The 16,913-nt window shown below is 35.2% G+C and overlaps 2 long non-coding RNA genes across 2 annotated transcripts in view; both read right to left on the reverse strand.

Annotated features, from left to right (window-relative positions):
- Positions 1-16,913, reverse strand: part of LOC137855960 (uncharacterized) — a 220,401-nt gene that overhangs the window by 123,884 nt on the left and 79,604 nt on the right. The window lies entirely within an intron of this gene.
- Positions 7,512-14,608, reverse strand: LOC137855238 (uncharacterized). Its single transcript, XR_011095624.1, has 3 exons — positions 14,531-14,608; positions 12,640-12,768; positions 7,512-8,099 (listed from the first exon to the last, which is right to left on the reverse strand). It is a non-coding gene; the product is annotated as an uncharacterized lncRNA (long non-coding RNA).

A 16,913-nucleotide genomic window follows, 5' to 3' on the forward strand; every position in this document is an offset into this window, starting at 1 on the left:
AAGAATTCTCTGATCACTATTCAGGCAAGAAATTCATACATTCTCACTTACACCAGACCTAGGAATTAGGCAAAACCAATTCTAAAGTCTAGGTATTCAACACACAAGTACTGTCAGAGAAAAAGAACACAAATAAAATGAAAATATGACCATGTTAAACAAACAAAAAAGTTCAACTCTACTAAGAATTATTTGTGCCTTGATCATATATGCAAATCAATTATAATTCCAAAAATCCGAAGACTACTCAACAGAAGAAAATAGGAATATCTAAAACAGTATCTTTAGAAAGTAACAATTTCAGTTATTCACAAGACCAGTAATTACTTACTGAGAGCTCAGAAGTAAAATTAACATGGTATTTGACAGTATAAGAATGGCCATATACTGCCAGATGGAAGTTGTCTCCATTCCTCAACAGTGGCTAACAGCAAACACAAGGAGAAGAGAGTAAGACAGAAGCAGAGTGGTAACTTCTTGATATCTTCCCAGCCCCAGCAATCTGTGATTCTCAGACTTCCTGAAATTCATGTAATTCTGTTTTTAATAGCTCTGAGTGAGATTTTCTTTCATGATTTTTTTTTAATTGCACTTTAAATTTCTCACTGTTTGGAGAAATACGTGGTTCACTTTGTTTTAAATCTGCAGCCTGTTAATTCTGATCTTGTGAAAATCTGCCCGGGGAGAAGAATATCAATGGGATTTTTGTGGAACCTACATAAGAATCAGAGAAGATAACTGCACAGAGAGGATGTTATAGTGGCTCTTGTGAATAGTTTCTCAAGTTATTTAACTTGTTCATAGCTCTGAATCTGCTAATACTAGTTTAATAATTTTATCTTTTGTTTTCAGTGTCCCACATGAAAAGGTCTTTTCTGTCCTTTTCCAAGTTTTAAAATGTTAATACAGAGATTAACAAAAAAGTCTGAGTGTAATTGTTACTGTCATTGACCATCTCAATACGAAAAGTTATACTTGTGTGGATATAAGGAATCAGTTATACTTTAAAATTCTTCAACTAGAATCAATACATAGCTTTGATATGTCAATGTATCTAGCTGTTCATATGATCTCATTACTGGGGTCACTTACAAATTTTACTAAGAGCCAGTTAGGAGTTTCTATTCATTTATTAATCTAATTAATTTTAAGGGAAAACTCCCATTTGTTTGATAACAAAATAAATAAATAAATAAATGTTTGTGAGCTGAAATTAATGGCTGGAGCAGAGGTCTTTACTGAACAGGGTCCTAATGATGGGTACTGTCTCCATAAGCCTAGACTGCCAGAGAAGAGGCCCTTGGAAGGCCACCCCTGGAGGCTGCCGTGTCTCAGTGCTGCCCACTGACCCCTGTAGCCCCAGCTGCTGAGTGAAACCCAACTGCTAGTAGGTGCTGTAGATGTGATGACAGTTTTTGCATTTACTTACAAAAGTAGTCACTTTTCCATGTCCAGCTTGTGGGAAATTGTGAAAAAAATAAAAATAAAATGTAAAAAGGATAGAAAAAAAAAAGTGTAGCCCCAGTTCAACCAGAAATGCATGCTATATAAATTTTGGCCAGCTTTAATTTTTATTTGGCATATGCAAATAACCCTCTCTCCTTCCTTGGTGCAGGATAAAAGAGGATTAGTACCAGATGGCCTTTCAGGCACGAAGTGGCAAACCGGAAGACCTGAACATGCTGTACCAAGTGCCAGAACAGCCCACTTACTGCAGGACTATTTTCCCTGCCTGTTCTGAGCCATTTAGGATACTGCTGTTTGATATAGTATTACAGTCGAAGTAAAGTAAAAAAGAAGCAGACTTTAAGAACCACCCACATCACAGGTGTCTTAGAGCTGAGTTGTAAAAGGTCTCATCAGATTTCACCTTTTGTATCCTCACATAGTATTTCTTTCTTTACTAGAATTTGGATAAGAATTTAAAGAATATAAAGAACATATATGATCCCTCTTGTGTTAATAGAGTTTTTAATCTGTTTATACCCTCAAAAATGTTAAGAGATCTAGCAATATTCTGCTAATAAGTATCTGTAGGCTTCCTACTTCTTCTCACATACACCACCTTACAAATGTGACTTTGCAGTACTGGTGTTTTAGTGCAGCTTTCCACATAAATCACCTGAAAATGTAAGTGCAATTTAAATGTTGGTATGTTTACCTCTGGTGAATGGTTGGTATGTTTACCTCTTTGCATATGGTAAAACAGACATAGGTAAAAGCTAGCACTAGTGTATTGTCCTGGTTTTTAACAGTTCTTCAATCAGTTCTCCAATAATTTCTTTAAAAACTGTTATTCCCTAAGGCTTAGCATAAAATTGAGGAAAAGTAATAAAATCTTATTTATGAACTGCTCTAAAGCTTGAAGAATCTACATATTGTCAGGTAATAAAGCATTAAAAGAAAAAATCCAAAACACCAAATTCTAAGTGTAAGAAACTGCAACAAAAATCAGTTCTCATTCCCACAAGAGCACAATGGAAACATCTTCAGCTCTCCAATTATTTTGACAACATCTAAAAACCCTATAAAATATATATAAAAATTAGATTTATATATATAAAAATATATATTTATATATATTTATATATATATATAAATATATATTAATATATATAAAAATGAGATTTTTACTGGATAATTTTGAAGGAAACTATTTTATTTCTTGTTTTCTGACAATACCACTACTCTGCGGAAGCCTCACTGAGCACTTACTAGAAGCGGTCTATAGCTCATCTCACATATTTGCACAAATCATGATGCACTGTCTGTAACAAATAATACATAAGCATTATTCACTTTCCAATTAGCTTAGACTACCTACAAATTCATGGTTCTCAGGAAACAAATCAGTGTAAGCAATCCCTTTTAATTATGAGCAGCATCACAGCAACTTCAGTGATTGCTATATTTGCTCTCCAGCAATTGTCTCAGGTCATAGATAACAATAGATAATAGATGTGAAGGCCTGATTGAAGACAACAAAAACCAATATGAAACACTAGACAACATCATATATAACAGTGCCATCTGGTGACCACTACCTATGAAGTGAGCTTCCTCATTTCTAATTTAAAAGTCCAAAACTCGCTTCCCACACGACTTATGGTTTCTCTAGTCCCAGTTGCCTATGCACTTTTATTTCTCAGAAGTCACAAATCCATCTAGAAGAGACCTACCTAAGAAGCGGGAAAGGAGAAACTGCAGCAATGGTAGGTGCAGCAACTACATTAATGGTTTCTCTCCCCAGCCTTAGATTTCCAGGAGAGAAAAAGGATGCTCAAATGGTTCCAAGCATGAAGCACACAACTGTTCTGTTGAGCTACAAAACTCAGGCTTTGCTCAGAGTATCATACTTAGAAAGCAGCAAAACATCAAACCAGTTATAACTTGCTCTTTTGTCAAGAGATACTACTTAAAACAAAGAGATGACTCTTCAAAGTGCTTCCTAGGTGAATAATTACTCCTTTCTGAAGCATGCTCTTGATTTTAAGATGATGAATTTCATACCATATTGCTTCCTAGTCAAAACAAGATTTCATTATCAAGATTCCTGCACAATTACCTTAGCTTACAAATTCAAGATGTTTCACATTTTCATACCCCATCAGCGACAACAGCCAGAAAATAAAAACCATGGTCCAATTCCCCAGTGACTTTCTTATGTGAACCATAAATAAGGAATATGAGATGGAAAGAAAACAACTAAACATTTTTATAAACCTAGAGAAACCTGCAGGGTAATAGGGGAAATGTCTGTTGTTTTGACTGACTACAAAACTTACTAAAGTATATATTATGTACAAACTACAAACATAAAAAGACATTAAAGAAAAGAAAAAAATATTAGTTTAGTGTTGTCTTTTGCTTTCCAAAGAAAGCTTCACTTTCCAAAACTGAGAGTTGTGATTTCTCATCCCCTTTATAGGGCTACCTTTAAGCTTTTCTGTTAATCACAGTTTCTCTTTCTGTAACTTTCTCATCCAAAAAAAATGTAGTTCCCAAAAGGGATGAATTCAAACAATTTTGAAGCCACTTAATGTTCAACACAGAAAGTACAGACATAGTTGTGATGTCTGTGACTTCAATTTCTGCACAGCTCTGGCCCTGTTCTGAACAAACCTACACTGAAATCTATCAATCACAGAATCGTCTAGGTTGGAAGAGACCTCCAAGATCACCGAGTCCAACCTCTGACCTAACACTAACAAGTCATTTATTTCACGTCATTTTAAGATAATAATTTTAAATGGAAGGTACATCCAGATATTCAACCTACAGATTGTATGGTGTAATGTTTATGACCAAAGTATTTCTGAAAAAACATCTGAAATACTGAGAATTTTATATTTCTTTGAAATAATTTCACCATAATTTATAAAATATCCAGACTTTACTTAGCTCAACACAATAGTCATAAAGCAACAGAGAACTTAAACATCACCTACAGGCCTGGGAAAAAAGAAATGCAGGACTGCTGCTGCAACAACAACAACCTTGAGAGCATCTGAACCTGGGATTTGGATAAATGCATTATAGCAAGCGAAGACGGATGACAACCTTGGATCTAAAACCAGTTCAAATTCTGAATTCTGGACAAAGTTGTAACATTCAGAACTGTCTCTCTCTCTCTCTCTTTCTCTCTCTCTCTCTCTCACACACACACACACAGGCCAATGCACATGGGCTGCTTCCACAGTACTGGGACCCATGTTTCCTAGTTTCTCACTTCCATGTGAAGTTTAATATGATGATGGTTTCCATTTTTAGTGAACAATTTTCTGAACTACTATTCAGATCTGAATCATCTGTAAATAAAGATGCCTTTAGCTTGGCATCAGCTATTTTCTCTGCAGCACTAGACTTTGTTCTTGCCCTAATGACTTCTCAGACATAATTTTCCCCAGATTCTGATAATACTAAATTTAGATCACAACAGATATTTTTTATTACATTCTATGGCATCTTTGCACCACAACCATTGCCTTATACTATCTGCACTGAGTACCATTCCTTTACTCCCACAGCTATTTTTTCCAAGAGCGGTCTAACATCTAATTACATGAGCTAATAAGTAGGAAAATATATATATTTTTAAGATACTTATCATATGTTAATACAGTTACATTGTTAAACAAATTTCACCTACTTTCATTCATATTTTTACTTCAAAAAGTAACTGAAATCTGATCTTTTATTATCATTTTCATACAAGGTTAGAGACTTAAATACATCAGATCTCTCTTTTAGGCTGGAAAAATCAGAACAAATTAAATTATTTCCAAGACTTAAGCCAAAATCTAGAAATCTTACAATTTTTAGTAATATCAGCTTTTTTTTTAAATAAATGCAAACAGGTAACATGAAAACTTAGAACTCACCTGACATTCTCTCCCCACGGTGATCGTTGTGAGAAATTAGAGGTAATTTATCAGACAAAATTAGGTAAACCCAAAACATTTAAATAATTAACAAGGCAGAATTAACAAACATTTTCCTCCAGCTGTTCTGGGGTTTTATTTATTTTCTAAAAGACTCATCAACATAATACCTCAACATCTTTTGGTAATACATTGAAACTATGTCTACACCAGGCACACTTCCCAGTTCCCAGGACCATGGTGCCACCTCACATCCATGAGACAAGACCTATCCCACAGATGCTGATGCAAGGTTATGTGCCCTCTCCTTCTTCATACTCTGTGCTGTTTTTGTTTGGTTTTGTTTTGTATAAAACAGTAATTATGCAGACAAAGCTTCTGTCCTATTCCATATTAGACGAAAGGAGAGCCAGTGTTCATGCACAGAAAGCACCTGCCTCACACATTAGACAAAGCTGAAAACGGATCAGCTGCATCTGGCTCTGTTTGTTTTTTAACGATTTATACGTGTAATATTTTTGCAATGCTATTGCTCGATTTTCCACATGCTCTTTTATTAGCAACATCAAAGCTAATTTCCTATATGTTTCCTATAAATGTTTTGTACAGTTCATGTTCTTGGCTTTTTTTCTTTATGTTTGTCTTGTGTTGTTCTTGTGATAGTAAGGCAAAGCAAAGATTATTTGAAGGAAGCAATAAAAAATTGGGTGCTTTTTTGGTTAAGTCTGAGTATATTGAGATAATAAGGAAATAAGAAAATCTCAGAAGACAAAAATACCCCATCTGTGAATCCAGTGACCATAAAACAGAGTTTTGTTCCATGTTTCACCCTGCATTTGATGACTTTTTTTTTTTTTTTTATAAACAATTTTAAACTTGACCAAAACATTAATTATTTCTATCTTCTACAGTTAGGTCAGATAAAAAGACCACTCAAGTCAAGGGCTTGTTTTTTTAAAATATAATTCACAGGGCTCTGAATCAGTCTCCAAGTAATATTTTGCTCTGACATGTTTCGCTACTATATTGTTTTCTTTCAGGCTACTTGGCAATAACTGTTCTTTTATAATTACAGTTCTCTTTTTGCAAAGACCAATTTTTATTCTTACCCTCCTAGCTTATTTGTACTATGCACCCAGCCTGTCCACTTGTCTTTTCTTATTATCAATAACTTTGCCAATTCTACCTGTTAGTAGGACCCCTAAGATAGATTTATTATCTGTTGACCAGTTTACTTCAGAAAACAGATGAAAATGTATATTCGGATTGTTCACAGACCAATAACCATATTTGCACAAACTTATCCTTTTGCTTCTCAAGGCTTCTCATTTTTATCAATTCATTAACTGAAGAGCTCTTTGAAAATGATCAGCAGCAAGGCAGCCAATTTAGCCAAACTCTTAAATCACTCAAACATTAACATTTGAACACCCTATTTCTGTCAATTAGATGGTACTAAGCTCTGAGAAAATTGATTTTAATAACTTACTCTTAATTTTTTTCAATTCCAAAATTGGAAGAACAGCATGGGGCAATAATAAATAAATAAATAAAAAGTTCAAGTGGGAGAAGGAAGGAAAAAAAAAATACCTTCTCTCAAATTTTGCAATGATTAAATTTTGTGAATCCAGTGAACAGAACTCCACTCCATTCGTCTGCCCAAGATGTTGGCATCTGGAATAAACTAGCTGTGTGGGCAGTCCCTGCAGAGAGCACTGGGAGAAAAGCACCTTTTGACAGTGAACTTTTCCAACTCTGTACATACCTATAATTGACTCAAAAGGTTAAATTCAAGCAAGATACATCCTCCTCTACTGATTTTTGTACTGGCAGTTCATAATGTCGTGTTTGGCACTATGTGGTTACTCTGTGAAATCCATCCTACAGTAGTTAAAAAAAAAAAATCAATCATGTATTCCAGTCCAATAACCCATCCTTGCCTGCAAAACATTTCCTTTTTCCTTTCTCTACAAACATGTCATAATCAGCATAATGGCTGCATGCTCACTCTGTTTCTAAGTAAATGTTTTATTCCAGTAATTCTCAGTCCATGGAAACATAAGTGTTTCAGAACACAACTCAATTCTTGATAGACACAATAAATCTTTCTCTGTCTTTTCTTTTGCCAGTATTCTCATCAGTGTGTTTTTGATCAGACCTAACTCACAGCACTTTTATGATTTTTTTTCCTGAACTGGTTTATTTCCGCTGTAATTAAGCTTTTTTCCTCTTTGAGGTTCTAAGACTCCCACTATTCAGTAAAATTGATGGTATCCACACTACTTGAGACTGATATTGATCTCAAGGATTTCCATTTATTTTCCAGATTTTTATTTTTTTTTTGCCGAGTTGCTACCTAGTCAAGCTATGTTTTTATATCCAACTAAATATTTGTATTAAAGGGAGCCATTTCAACAAGGAGCATTGGCAGGTACTTCACTATTTCTATTTTTGTCTGTAATCTGTGCTGTGCTAGTCAAAATAATAAAACAATGACTCCCTTATAATAGCAAACCTGAGGTGTCTACAAAGTAAGTTTTCATTCCTTGGCAAAGTCAATACAAGATTTCAAGATTCTCAGGGAGTTGCAGGAAGAGGTTATCACTTACTAGGTGTCCAAGCAATGCCCCAAAGATTTGCACATTAAAAGCACGATGGAATTCTGCATCTTGGCCCCTCCTCAAGGTCTCTGCATCCATGCAGTGGGAGAGACACGTACTACAAGAAAAGAGAATTAATATTTTAGGATATTGGTAAAGGGACCTTGATGATTTCACTAAATCTCATTTGAGAAACTTCCATTACTGAAGAAGAGGATGATTACTCTAAGTATTGTATTCTTTAAATAGTCTGATCAATTCTAAAGAATAAATCATATGTTTTGTGGTATAGATGGAAGAACAAAGGCAACCTTACAAAAGCAAGAGGTGCTTCTTTCTCTACTGATCAATTCAACTTCCCCCCAAATCCACAACCAATGAAGTGCAGTTATCTTCAGGTAACATTTTCAATAAATTATTATCCTATAGTAGAGAAGAGTACATAAACAACCATATCTTCCATCTTTCTAGGTTCCTCCTTTTAAAAGACCTGGTAGAGACCGCACTAGACCTCGACACAAGTAATCATGATAGACAATCAACATGTTGTACATGTAAAGCCTTACAATGTGATTTATAAGAATTCATATATCAGAGCTTTCTTTGATGTGTTCAGCAGATAAAGTTCTCAATGGATGGCATCACAGTTAGCAAAACAGTGTCAAACAGAACAAGCACTCCAGATAACTGGTCTAAACTATATTTATTGCTATACTTTCATGTTATAATATTTAAACTATGCTATGATCACCAGTTACCAGTTTCTGAAATCAGGTAGTCATCAGATAGCAGAAGCTTAACTTTATTCATGCAGCACCTGCATTGCTTCCTTGAAGAAGGAACTTGATAGAATTTTTTAAATTAAACATGCTACAGCATAAGGAAATATCTTTCAGCTTGGTCTCAGAGGATAATTTAGCTAAGGTTCAGACTTCAAACTGTTATGTAACACTGAACATGAAACATGAACACTGTTGAAATTCTTATTCATTCAACATGAAATTCTCTTACGATGGGTGGCTTAAGAACAAACAATGAATTCAGCTTCTCCAAGTCCTCCCAGTTCTTTTAGTTTTAATCAATAAAAAAAAAAAAAAAAGTACCCTGAAATAGTTGAACATGAAGGACTTGCTCCACAGCAAGGAGAGCTTTTGTCTGACTCCAGTAGCAGTGGAAATCAGGACTCACAATCTTATATGTTGTCAAACAACAAACTTTCTGAAATGCAGTATCTTAGCCATAAGATACTTGCAATAAGATACTGCATTAAGCTTGGGGAAAAAAAAAAAAAAAAAAAAAAAAAGGCTAAATTCTAGTGTTATCCCAATGAACTTGGCCTTATTAACCACAGATCAGCTTTTGAGTTGATTCTCAGCCTTGCCAAGAATCATTGACAAGTTACCATCTGAATCTGACTGAGCTGCTGAGGGTAAAGCTGTGTGGGAGGCAGTTAAAACGGCTGCTGCCTTGATCAACTGTCATCCTGAGAAAGTTACACAGTTCTCCAATGTTTTCTGATAAGTGTTATGCCAGACATCCCAGAAATGCAACTCAAAACCTTGATTTATTTTTCCTTTCACTACCCTAAAAGCTGCACAACCTTTATTAACCTGGTGTGATGATTACAAGACTATTTTAGCAGATCAGTCAACAGTGTGGAGGTATGTTCAAGAAGCATTTCCCCACATATTTCTTCCTGTATACCTTAGACTATAATTCTAACTTTATTAAGAGCTATTCCACTTCAAAATAAAAAGTCTAACTTTGCATATCAATGTCTAAGTTGTTCTGACACTTAAATCATACACTTGAACCGAAAGACAAATGTGATACTAATAAAGCTGAGCATTTCACAGAATAAAAAATTATCTATGGGATACATGAATTAGAAGCAATATGTTGTGTAGGAAGAGATGTATTTTAAAGACAGACTGCCCTTAACTATCTGCATGTAGTTAATCCTAATTTATATAATGTGTATGGGAAGCTGTTATCTTGTTTGAACCACCTTCAGAGACTCGAAACTAGTCTTCCAGTCATATAAGCAAGCTCCCTTGGGTGTTACATAAAAGCAATAGTCCCTAACTCTAATCAGAGCACCAAAGACAGTTAGTCCCGATAGCACAGGCAGAGCAGTGCTTAGACAGAAGCTCAAGTTCTCAGTCTCTCAAGGATGTAACAGAAAGCCCTAATGACAAGTCTACATGCTTTTACTGCAGTTTGTTCTATAGCTACATTTCAACTTTTACATACCTAAATCAATGATTGGGAACTCAAATGTGTGTCTACTGAATACTACAATTGGACAGTAATGTCAGATTCTGAGTTTGACCAGAAGTTTTACCCTGGAGCCAAGAAACTCAGGGGTAAAATTTCACAAATTGGCAGTTGTTGACATTGAAATGATTGTCAAAAATAAATAAATATGATAAATAAAGATGAGCGTTCCAAAAGACCACATAGATCTTTCTGCTTAATAAACTGCTAATGACCAATTGAAAGGAACAATAGATGTTTAAAAACAAGAATGTGATGAAAATATTGGAACGCTGTAGATATTGACATGCCAAAACAATTAGATCTTAACAAGGCTGTGAAGAGAGGGTTAAGAAAGACTGGATTGAGCCACTAGAGACCTAACAGAGAGAAAAGAAAAATGGAAGGACAAACATTTTCAAAGTCATGAACATCTGAGTATTTTTATGATTTTTATGTATGCTAATTCCCTGTGTCCACAGGAGGAAAAAAAAAAAGTAATTACAAAAGCATAATTTATTGCTTTTAACTGTTTTCAGATATCTCATTAGTAAAGAAAATGGCAGAAGTAATGTGACAAAACTACAGCATAAAGTAAGAAGTTTTCATGGCCAATGGGGCTTGATTTTTATGGGTATGGCACACCTCACATTACTCACCCTGTGAGGTAGGTGTAGGTTCTCAGCTATGGTAAAACCCTGTTCACAGTTTTACCTACTGTATTTCCCAGGATCAAAACTTCATGTATGCTGACTCCAATATTCTCCCCCTAGTATGTCATCAAGAACGTGTTGTATTTTCCTGTGAAACACCTCAGGTGCCAAACACAACCTAAATGGCAGTTTGAGGAAACTGTGCCTCATAGGGGGATGGATGTTGAATGTGTGCAAACACGTGCTCTGTTTTTGTAAGGGCACCAGCCAGATCCCTGCTGATGCATCAAGTGCAGAAAAATATTTGGCACCAGTCTCCAGCCCAAAAATTTATCCCGTTGTAGGTAGTGGAAAAATGTGCCATTTTCAGTTATTCAGTTCTATTGGGCCTATGCATAAATGAAGCATTCTGTCTTTCTTGTGTAAAGGCCAGTAAATCTATCTGCTTCTCTGGTGCTTCTAGGATAGTGAGGCCCAGAGGCTTGAACCTTTCCTACTTGTATTTTAGTCTCTACTAAAACTGAGAGATACTTGCCAACAAGAACGAATCAGGGGTGTGAAGGCTGTGCATGGGGGTGTCTTTGTGTTCTAAGTGCAGGCCCTAATCTTTGCTTTTTAAATAAACCCAGTCTGCTCTTTAAAAGCTCCTCACTAGTCTCCCACAGTTCCAATGAGTTTCAGTTCTGGAAGAGTTTTTAAGCACCTATTCTGTAACTCAGACTAATCTCGTTTTATTCTGCAAAACTTTTAGTATGAGGGACTCATTCAGAGGCAAAGTACCTAACAGAAGTCTAGTTCACTAGTTTAATGCAAGAGAGGCCATACTGCTATATGAGTCATTCACACTGGTTCAACATAACACCTTTTGAAAAGTACCGTTTGTCTGAAGGAGAAACCCAGTGACAACAGATACAAGAACAGGCACTCAAATTCCATCTTGGAGATTAAGGCCTGAGCTCACCCAGGGATTCCAGCTTTAACACTCATGGTTTTACCATTTTTTGGTACCAACATCAATTATATTTCAGTCATGCTGTGAGGCCTCAGCCATCCTGAAGCCCTTCCAGGCTCATGTAATAACTGTAAACATATTTCAGAAATGTATATTTGTACTTTAAAACTTAAATCTATTCAAATATAACACATTGTATTTCATTAATTTCCAGTAAAAACAAAATAAATGTGTCTCAATACGCTGAGGTTTTTTTCTTAAGTGCTGAGAAACTTTTAGCAGACATCTCTATAACAAACTTTAATAAAAAATTAGAAGTCTACTTGATAAATGCTTGGAACAAATATAAGCAGTGAAGAGACAATTTCCTTTTTGTTTTACATGAAGCAGCAGAATGCAAGACCTTCCAAATAACAGAAGAATGTTTATTGCCTCCCTTCATCAGGATTGTTATGGGAAGAAAGACACATTTCTCTTCAGTACCTCATGGTGAAGAGACACAGAAAGATTGTTAGGGGCCTTCTGACACAAAGGTTGAAACAGCTGTTTTATTGGAATACTGAAGAGAAGCAAAATTTAGGATATCTGGAAATTTACTGAGGTAAATAACAAAGCACATACAAATTAAGGAACCAAGTTTCTCCTAGCTCAGCTCTCCCCAAGTCATGCTGTAGTGAAGAACATATTTTTACTCTCACAGAATGAGCTACTTCACCAAACACAACCCTCAGCATGTTTCCATTGAAAACAATGTCCTAACAGAAGATGAAAGAATATGGATAGCAGAAGAATCTCACCTCTTTCCAGGAATCATCCAGATTTATAGTGCACAAAGTGACCACCATCACAAGTTTTTAGCACCAGAAAAGCAGAAAGCTTCTGACTGAGCAGGAACCTGAAGGAGGGACCTTTCCTTAATTAATCCCCTACGGAGACGAGAGGACCACATGATCAAAAACTAGCTTTTCCCTATCTTCACAACATAAGGCAAGTCATCTGTAGCATTCAAAGAGAAGCAAATTAATGCTGTACTAGGCCAGATAATAAAAAGCAGGAACTGAATATTCCCTATTGTCAATCTTAAATCTTCTTAAAATTGAGACACATTAATGAGCAGATTGTTATTTTGGCAAAATTATTCTAAATTATTATCCTATGTTTATAATGAGATTTATTATTCTGGGTACCCTTTAATTACAGATATTGTCTTACGGCTTGCAGTTTCAAGGTTTGAATAGGCAATCCATTTTTGTACTAGGAAGATAAGAACTTCCCTCTTTTGGTTAAGTACTCATACCCATTGTAGCATAACTCCCAACAAGGAGCGGAATACTTAATGGTAAAATTAGCTGTGATTCATTACTACATTATGGTTTTCACTCCTGCTGTCTCATCAGTGATGCACTCGTGATTCGCATGCTCATTTTTTATGGACAGAAATGAAACTGACAGTATGAGCAATCTTTTCATTAAGATACACTGTCATAGGTAAATGCACAGATATGTGGAAAAACACAGCCTTTCTTCACAGCAGACATGGGTAGTCATCTGTACTGCAATTTTGATTGTCTTACTTCATCTATTACCTTTTTTTTTTCCCCTCCCCTGATTGAATTGCATCCAGTGAAGTTTAAAAATTCAGTTCCCAAACAACCCATTTCCACAGTTTCATCTCTCTGTACAAAGTCTTAAATTCATGTTCAAAATACATTATTTCGTAACAGTCTAGGTAAGGAAAAGTAGGATTTTTTCTCCCATTTTCAGCTAGTGTATCTAGCAGCTTTATTAAGCAGCCTCTAATGCATTAAAAAAAAAAAAAAAAAAAAAAAAAACTGACATCAAGGAATGGAAATATTATAAGGATAAGGTTTGGCTGCTGTGATGTGTTTTAGATTAAAAATCACCATGCATATGTCATTTAAATGTGACTAGTACTCTTTAGGTTGGAAACAGGTTTCTCTAGAAATAGCTGATGGAGAGGGGAAAAAATGAAACCTGGCAAACAAAAAATTGGCTTTCTTAAGAACTATTAATAAGATATCCGATGAGAAGGGCATTTGTCTGCAGAACTGGGTAAATATGAAGTATTTCCACCATTAATTTTTTCATACAGTAAATCACTAAAACATAAACCAGTATCAGAAAAATACTCCAGAGCTAACACATCTCTGGTCCAAAATCAGTTGGTAAAAGTAACTTAATAATTATACCTCTTACAAATATTTTTATGTTCTAGCTAAGAACTGTTTTTAAAATGCTTCAGAAAGGCAAACAGCCATACAAACACTTTACTGCATGAAGTGCCAACTGAAACAAGCATGTAATAACTTTGTGAAATTACATTATCTGACACATTTCAAAAGCTTATTCAGGTGCTTATTTAAGCCCATAAAACCTGTAGGGAAATAAAGACAGAATGACATTTCAGTCAGCTTAACATAACATTTTTCTAGTGAAATTGCATAGCAACATATTAGATGCCGAAAAAAATGTCAGCAGTAAAAACAAATGCCAGTAAGCTAAATGCTTTTGTGGAAAAAATAATGCAGCTACTATTAAGGTAACATCAGCATGTTATAAAGGCATGACAGTCTTAAAAGCAATTTACATTGTCAAATGTGTGCAATGAAAATACCAAAAAGTATCTTCTACACTCTAAAATGAGAAAACAAGGCAGTTTATACCCACATGCCGTGTGAAATCCACGTCTCAGATTGTTCTGCCAATACATACAATTTGGAGGAAACCACCGAACTTTTCATTATGCTGTGAACAAGCAGTCAACAAGAATCTCATTGTCAGATCTTTTCATAGACAAAATAAACATTCATCAACACAACTTAGTCATCAATTTACACACTGAAATGAGACATGCCACTCTACATAGTGTGATTTCTGATACAAAACAAAAATAAAACAAACAAAAAAAAGACAGATAGTAAACACGAATTGGCTGTCTGAAAGGTCTTGTTCATATCTAACTGAAGTTGTTTCAGTGACAAAGATACCAAGACAAAGAATCACCCTCCCCATGACCCAGTTTGTCTGAACTTTAAATCAGATCAGACTACACAGATAAAGGTATACTTTAAGGCAAGAAATGAAGGGGGAAAAAAAAGTTATGGTTCTAAATATCACAAAGAAAATATAAGAGACAACACTATTCAAAACCCATAGAGAACAAAAATCATGAAGTTTTAGTCATCTGTTTTCCATAACTTAGTAACAGTCACCCATATATTCTTTTCACACCCAGAAGTGCCACTGAAGTTGCACAAAAAGGACTGTCAGATCAAGATTGAGATGCTAAATGATTCACAGTTGGAAAAATACAAGTAGAATAAGCACTTAACCATCTGAAATTTTATTTTTCCATTCTCTCCCAAACATGCAACATGCTCTTCCAAATCTATTTCCCAAACCATTCTTTACCCATTATACTATTTCCCAGGAGAAACATCTGTTGCCTTGGCTAAGAAAAAAATAAGATGGAAAAGAAACCAGTGAGAGATGAAAGTTAACTGTCTTTGATAGTTACATCTCTGGACACATATGAATGGCAATATGATCTCCTTGATGCAGTCCACCTCTCTATATACTTCACAGTCACCTTTAATTCTTCTTATATATTTCACTTGTATTATGTTTCAGCAGTGTCTGCTTCTTAAACTCAGTACAAGTGGAATTTAGGTGGAGCTCACAGCAGTACTGATGCCTTGGGTTGCAAGTCGTCTAGCTCTAAAAGAAACTCTTTATCTGAAAAAAAAAAATCTGAATACCTAATGATATTTTCATCTAAACTCTTCCTTCAAGAGAGATATGTGATTCAACCATACTAGCAAAAAGCTTTTTCATATATTCTTTATAAACACCTGCTCGTTCTTAATTGAGAGATTAAGAGATTCAAATATTTTCCATCTATAGATGAAGAATACATCATTTGTTATACACAATACAGTCTGTAGAAAGTATTTTATTTTCATTCTATTATCCAACTACTACAAACAATAGTTTGTAAAATGAAAGAGTAGGAGATGAATTATAACTCTTACAGACTGAGTATATCTGGAACAAAGAAATAGAAGAAACAAACTTTCCTCAGTCTGTTATACGGAGAAAAATATAAGTATGAGCTCTTGCACATTCCTGTGCATAGTTGTTCATCCACAGCCTTATAATGCAGAGAGTTAAGTCAACCGTGCCACTCACACTGCTATAATCCGTCCTTAAACTAACACTTCAAATAAAGGGGCAGAGGGAATATTTAGTCCAGCTAGCAGTGCAGGCCTGGAGAACAGCTGACCAGGCATATCTAACAAGAGGCAAACCCCTACACGCATGTGGCCCACAAGGCAGTCTGAATCTTATCTAGATCTAAACCTGCCCCCATGAAAGGCAGTGGAAAAGACTGAATTGAGGGTCTTCAGATGAAAATACCAGTCCTTATCCATCACCATTGTCTTGCCTAAGCCATGGTACAATAGAGATCACTTAAGATAAGGAGGAGAAGGAAGAACGGAGGAAAGAGGACATCTGAACAAAATAAAAAAAAAAAAAAAGAAAAAAGAAAAAAAAAGGAAAACAAAAGCACTTCCTGGAGGGATATAGGGAAGAATTTTCCTTTGAGTGTAAACAGTGCCAATTAAACTGATTGATTAGATAACTTCAGTAGTTATTAGACAAAAATACTCACAAATACAAATAACACAGCCAAACCCCAAAGGTTCCATTTATAATATTTGTGAGGGCCTACTGGTCTTAATTACAATGCATACTAGAGAAAAAGTTGCACCTCTTAAAGGAAAAAACATTTTTTTTTTTTGTCAGCCCTCATGACATCAGACCTAGAAGCCACAAGAACCAGCCAGTGCCACCTTTTCTTGGCATTCATTTGTTGTTTTCACACTCCCACAGGTAAAGTGATGACAAAACTTAATTTGGGTTATGATGAAATTCAACAAGAATACAAGGTTCTGTGGAAAAAAAAAAAAAAAAAAAAAAAAGACTATAATGTAGATCCTGATTATTTATTTGTTTATTTTTAACTCTCACCTTAAAATCACTAGCTTTG

This window comes from Anas acuta, chromosome 4 (genome assembly GCF_963932015.1).
Source record: "Anas acuta chromosome 4, bAnaAcu1.1, whole genome shotgun sequence".
NCBI classification, from domain to species: domain Eukaryota; kingdom Metazoa; phylum Chordata; class Aves; order Anseriformes; family Anatidae; genus Anas; species Anas acuta.